The sequence below is a fragment of the Crocodylus siamensis genome, unplaced genomic scaffold (genome assembly GCF_052110815.1).
Source record: "Crocodylus siamensis isolate JL-2025a unplaced genomic scaffold, ASM5211081v1 HiC_scaffold_407, whole genome shotgun sequence".
Taxonomy (NCBI): domain Eukaryota; kingdom Metazoa; phylum Chordata; order Crocodylia; family Crocodylidae; genus Crocodylus; species Crocodylus siamensis.
Window position 1 is genome coordinate 1,525 of NW_028324817.1, and position 6,700 is coordinate 8,224.

Consider the following 6,700-nt stretch of genomic DNA (forward strand, 5'->3'; position numbering starts at 1 on the left):
CAAAGTGAATAGCCCCATCGGAGGGTTTTTAGGCTACAGAGAGAGAGGCTCCTCTAGAGGAGGGGGGTATTTGGGATTACTGCGCCTTACATTTTGGAGTGTTTATTAATTGCTTGTTTTGTTTCCTATTCTGGAGAGTCTATTAACTGTTTATTGTGCTTTACATTTTGGGGGTGCTACCTAGTGATTGCTGGGACATACCCTCTGAGGATCTATGGGTGAGGTTTCTCTCATGGATCTTGGGGACTGCTATACTTACCTGCCCTGTTATTTGCTGACTTGAATATATTATATGTAAATATTTATCTTTATCACCCTTCCAGTTTATTCTATCCCCTCCCCTTTTATTCTGCATCTGAATAAACCATGTATATAGTTAAGATATTGTGTCCTGGTCTTCCTCTATAGAGACACTGGAGAAGGGAAGCTGCAAGCAAGCTGCAGTTCCCATCTTCCCCGTGTACACCCTGCTGACCATCTACCTCTACTGGAAAGAGGGGTGCACACTGTGGTACACCCAGGTTACACTCATCCATCTCATCCTTCTGGTCTGGTGGTCTATAGCGCATACCTACCACAACATCATCCTTGTTTTCCCCTCTGACTCTAACTCAAAGACTTCCAACAGCCCTGGCTATAAGGATGCTGAGTGGGTATCTTGTACTCTACAGCATCCTGGAAAGGTTCCTGGCCTGATGGAAAGCATGACATCTCCTGTATCCCCTGTCCCCTGAGCAGAGCCCTTGTTACCAAACAACAGTGGGAAAGTTCCCCAGTGTAAACATTGGGTTTGTGTCTCAGTTCCCATCTGACTGTGTCACTGTGGTACTGTTTGCTGCTGCTATGCCATATCTGGCAGTAATAATCAGCCTCGTCCTGGGCCTGGACTCCAGTGATGGTCAACGTGGCCGTGTCACCAGATGTGGCACCAGAGAATCGGTCAGGGATGCCGGAGGGTCTCTTGCTGTTCCAATAGATCAGCCGCAGGGGGGCACTGCCTGGTTTCTGCTGGAACCACTGTACATAGTAGGTCCCAAGACCAGTCCCTGTGCAGGTGAGCCAGGCAGTCTGTCCTGGGGAGATGGACGCTGCAGGCGGCTGAGTCAGCACATACTGGGCAAGAGAACCTGGAACTGGGGTGAAAAATGGGGATAATATTACTAATCACTGAACTGAGAGTATAACCTGCCTGCAGCAGCCAGTGCAGGGACAGGGAGAAGTGAAAATCTCTTCGGCTTATATGAATAAGTAAAACACTCCCTGTAAAGTACCTGAGCAGTACGTGAGGAGGAGGAAGAGGAGCGGGGCCCAGGCCATGGTGGAAATCCTGACCCGCTCTGTGTCCTCAGGCAATCTGGACTCTGGCTGGGATCCTCCAAGTCTCTCTTGAGCCCAAGGGCTAAGTAAACCCGTTTCATGCAAATTGGCCTCTTGCTGATTGGTTGACAATGGCTCCACCCCTGCTGAGGTGCACAAAAACCAGCACCTAGTGCCTCAGGAAAGAATTGCTCCCTGTGCAAAGTGTACTCGTGGAGGGAAGATACTCCCGAGGCAGCTCTGCCTGCTCTGCTGTCCAGCAAATAGAGCGCAGGGGCTCAGACCGTCCTCGCCTGAGACAGCAAAACCAATGTGTCATGGCCCTGACCCACAATCCTTTGTAGTCATCTTCCGATAAGTTCCCCAGTGTCACAGCCAGAGTGTTGTGCTCGTTTGAGTCAGGCGCTGGAAGAAGCTTCCCTGGTGGGCAGGGAGCAGTGCTCTCCTCCACTCCCCTGAAGGTGTGTGCATTTATCATCCCCTTTGCAATTCCCAAAGCCCCAGCAGGAGGGCTGTGTAAGAGCTGAATGAGCTTGTGGAAAGGCCTTTGGATCTGCTTCACATGAGTTGTCGTAGCACTTATTCACGTTTGTAAAGAGCCTGAGATTTCTAGAAGGAAAGGCAGATCCTGAGTACTGTTGGGAGGACTTTCCTTGGGGTGATGGATGGGAGATTTAACAGGGGGCGCATCTACACATTCATTAATGTGTCTTAGTTACTACACATTTAGTTTAGTACTTGCCTAATGAAGTACTACCTAAACGTGTAGCAACTAGAGTTACTGAACAATATCACTGGCACACCATTATTTTGTGATGCTTACTGCACATTTGCCAAATAAAACTACTAGGCTACTGGCACACTTTTTGATTGGCACGCTACTGTGCAGTGCTATTAAGCTAATGCGCAGTATGTGTCTCGTGTAGCTGTGGCCACAATGTGTAAAATACCTCCGTGATGCAGACACATTGCTTGTGCCCAGAAGGGTCATTGAATCTGACCAAGGACTGGTCTCCCATTTTACATATAGGTAAAGATCTCCCCCTACCAGTTACACTTAAAATAGCAATGTGGCCCTACACTGGTCTTTATTGTGCATACTATTCCCAAACAGTATCCTAACATAAGAGACTGGAACAAGAAAAAAACGTATAATATTTAATCTCCAATTAAGCACAGGATGGAACATGTGCAAAAAATAATGGGATAATAATGTCCTATATGTGAAGTGTCCTTTAATTAGCCGACAGAGAGATTAAAACTTTCATGGCACGTAAGCAATATGTGAGCACCATGGGGTGGGAGGGAACTGAGCCAGGCTGAGAATCCAGATCAGATCAGATTCCTGATTCTTTTAAATCCCAGAGCTAAGATGACTCCATTATGGTAGTCTGCTCCCTCTTCACTGGCTTCTCCTCCCATTTTGCTCCTTCATATTTGAGAACCCAAGAAACAATAAAGAATGGAGGACTTTGGTCTAAACCACTCCCACTCTCATTGGTGTCAATACGATTAGGGAAACACCTGTCAATAGAGACTGGAGGAATGTGGGGGACCAGGCAATTTTGAGGCACAGCTGCTCTTCCTTTCTGCCTCCTCCTGGCTTCTCACAGATGGAGGAACACAAGGAAGAACAAAAAACAAAGAGCTGAGTTGTACTGTGTGATCATGGTCCCCAGTTAGCTAAAAATTCTTGTTCTTAAAGTCCTTAAAAATGGAACTGTACAAAAAACCCAAGGACCACGAGCTTGATTGAAAATCCTTTGTTGGAATGAGGATGGATGCAAGTGTTGATGGACAGAGCAGAGCAGTGCCACCTTTTATCTCAGTGGGATAGCAGCTCAGTGCCCTTCAGGGAACTCTCCATCAGGGCTTTGTGGGCCACAAGAGCCTCTGTAGCCCCCTATGCCTTTCAGCCATGTGCTGCTGCTGCATCCCATCAGCCATTGCCTATACGTAGCAGGTGCTCACCTCAAAAGCAGGCAAGGTTGCATGGCACCAGGCAGTCTGAGGCAGGGAGTGAGAGGTTCAGCCGGGATAGAGCTCCTAGGCCAGGATGGGGGAGTGGCAGTGAGTGGCAGGGTCCATGCCAGGAAAGGGGAAGACAGCCTGGTGGGAGTGAGGTTGAAGGGTGGGCGGGGGTGGAGGCAGCATGGTGTAAAACCATTGCTACACTCACATAAGATTTTATTCACCACTTATCATCACTCATGCTAGCGTCATGTATAGAAATGGCAGCTGACAAAAGAATAAGTGATTATCGTAAAAGTGCAGCGGACAGCTAAGAAAGCAAAAGTAGGCAGGATGTCTACATTTCAGCATGCTTGGACTCCAGATCGTGAATTCAGAGAATGGATTTGTGAAGACAAGGAAAACAAGCACAACAAGGATAAATGCAGCTGGTGTACGGTGTTTACTGTAGCACATGGATAGCCGAGAACGAGAAGTATCATCATTGCCCAAATATCATCAGAATCATCCAGCGCTGTTCAGTTATCTAAGGCTTTTCCACAGCTAGCACTGCCAGCATATCTTGATTGTTATGAGAGTGAATTCATGGATTACCTAGTTGCCAATTTAAGCAGCATGGTTGCTGACAGTCAGTATAATGACTATTGGCATCACATTGCACAAAATCACACAAGACTTGACAGGGAGTATACATTTCCATGGCTTGTGAAGTTTGCACATATACTGTTAGCACTACTCATAGAATGGCAGAAGTGAGGAGAGTTTTCTCAGAGAGAGATGATCGGATGAAAATAAATATCAGAAACAAATTATCTACTTGTATCTTGGAGAGTTTGCTGACTGTCAGAAGTGGATGTGGGCAAATAACTACTGCAGTGGTTGACAGTGCTGACATTTAATGTACAATGACAAAAACAACGATTCTGAGGATGGTTAAAATAATTCAGTTCTGTGTTTTTTGTACTTTGTACTTTCTTGTTGTAACCCTGCTTATTATGTAGGCTCAGCTACTGTTATGTTCTGCTTTCTCAACTGTGAATACTTTCTTTGCACACCCACATTAGTATTCAAAGTTTGAGAGTTTGGAAACTTCTCATGACTGTTTTACTGTTTATGGGCTGGGGTCTTAATGTTTAGGGGTTACTTCTGCCCAGCATACGTAGCAGAGCCCCCAAGATGCAGCCCTGGGTGAGTCTTCCTTCTCAAAGGGCTGGGCTAGGTAGTAGCTCCCTTGGGTTGAATTGCTAGGGACTGTGACAAGGAACTGTTTGTGTTTCACTTAATGTTTAATAGTTAAGGTTTCCTCTAAGGTTGTCCATTTATCCCTTTTCCCCGTAATAAAACTCAGTTATAGCTGAACATTGCTTATGAGTGGGGAAGCTTGTTCACTTGAGAACAGACATTTTCTGGATGGGGACTTGCATCACATTTAGAAAGCTGGTGTTGAACCCCTAAGTTTGAACCCAGCCCTTGTCCCAGTTTTCCAGGACCTAGCAGAAGGGTTACATTTATGTTATCTAAGACATATTTCAGTTAAAATGCTTCTTGTCCGTAAAATTGCAGCTTGTCAGTAAAAAACAATATAATTCTTGTGTTGGCAACCTTGCCTGTGCTGCTGCTTCTTGTTTGCAGGCATTTCTAGACGCAGGACTGTGAATTTTGGGAGCTCGCCGGCTCTGCCCCACCGCCAATGCCGCCGCCAGCTTCTGCGGGTGCGACCCAGACTCAGGAGGCACCACTCACCCATGCTAGTACCATCACATCTAATAATCAGTGTGCTTCTCCAGATCCAAGTGTGGAGGTTGGCTCCCCTCACAGAAGTTTCTCCATGAAGGCGGTGCAATTCTCAGGGCTTGCTACACAACTCCCTGGATGCCACCTGGGCCCTAATGCCCCCGGGGGCTCCTGCCTACCGGGTGGCTGAGTTACCAGCATCCTGTGAGGCAGACATCTGGATAAAGGATAGGAGCGGAGTCCATGCCACGACACCAGTACTTTAGTGGGGATGTGAGTGGGAGTGTTCAGGTGCTGCCTGCCCCACCGAGGCCAGTCTCCAGCACACTGCTGGGCTTCATTAAGACTCCTGCCAGCTGACGAGGTGTGATGCATGGTGGACCAAGCAGCAGGGCAGGCACAACTATTCCTCTCGCTGTTTGGAAAGCCTGAGCGTGTTTCAAAATTCGCCCTTAGTGCAGTTCCACTCCTCACCTCCTACTCTGCTCTGTGGGCTGGTCTTTGAGGGTGGATGAGGAGACCAGTAACCCCCCAGCTGGCTCCGTGGATTGAAAGCAATCTCATGTCAGACCAGGTGCCCACTTCATCCCCTCTCACAATGAGAGGTTTGTGTCTCACTTCCCCATTGCAATGTGTCACTGTGAGGTGTAGCACTGGTATAACCATAAGCTGCACAGTAATAATCAGCCTCGTCCTGGGCTTGGACTCCAGTGATGGTCAGTGTGGCCGTGTTCCCAGACTTGGCACCAGAGAATCGCTCTGGGATTTCATCAGCTCTGCTATCATCATAATATATGAGGAGCAGAGGGGCACTGCCAGGTTTCTGTTGGTACCAGCTCACTAGCTTGCTATCAAAGTCCTGTCCCGTGCAGGTGAGCTGAGCAGTTTGTCCTGGAGACACAGAGACTGAAGGCGGTTGTCTCGGCACATCCTGGGCAAGAGAACCTGAAACAGGAAGGGATATATAGGGATGAAATGACAGCATTAAACATTTACCCTAGGTGACATTGCCTGCAGGCAGCCAGGTGAGAACCCAAAGCCCTGTAGCACCTGAGCAGGATGTGAAGAGAGTGAGGAGGAGCAGGGCCCAGGCCATGGTGGAGACTCCAGACCAGTTCTGTTCCCCGAGGCAAACTGGTCTCAGGCTCGCACCTTCACTTCTCCCTTAAACTGCTGCAGAGCGGAGAGCTGCCCCTTCATGCAAATCTCCCTCCTGCTGCTAGAGACACTTCCCTCATTCACCAGAAAAGGGCCCAGACACCGAGGAGCAGCCTCACTGATGGTACTGCAGCCAGAATATTATAAATGAGAGCACGGTTAGGCCCTGGCTGTGCCCGGTCCACTATTTAATCAGGTGTCATTATCGAAAAGCAACAACTGCTCTTCTGAGTCACCAAACCATGCAGAGCCCCTGCAGGCATCAAAGACTCATTTCTATTTGATTAGACATATCCAATCTGCAATGGTGCTGCTTGGGGAACCAGCCCCTTCCTTGACATGAATGAGGTCCAGGTCAGGCACAGATGGTGTAAGTGAGAGCACAACCGGCCCACAGTTGTGTACGTTTGACTGTTTAATACAGTGTCATTGTCCATGGGCAAATCCTGCTGGCCACAGCTGGCTGAATGGATTACCCAAATCCACTGCACTCCTGCAAGGTTTGTTAATGCTATAAGAT

The 6,700-nt window shown here is 48.0% G+C and overlaps 1 pseudogene; it reads right to left on the minus strand.

The window, feature by feature from the left end:
* Positions 1-813: 813 nt before the first annotated feature.
* On the minus strand, positions 814-1,317 carry LOC149851706 (immunoglobulin lambda variable 3-1 pseudogene; annotated as a pseudogene).
* Positions 1,318-6,700: the final 5,383 nt, after the last annotated feature.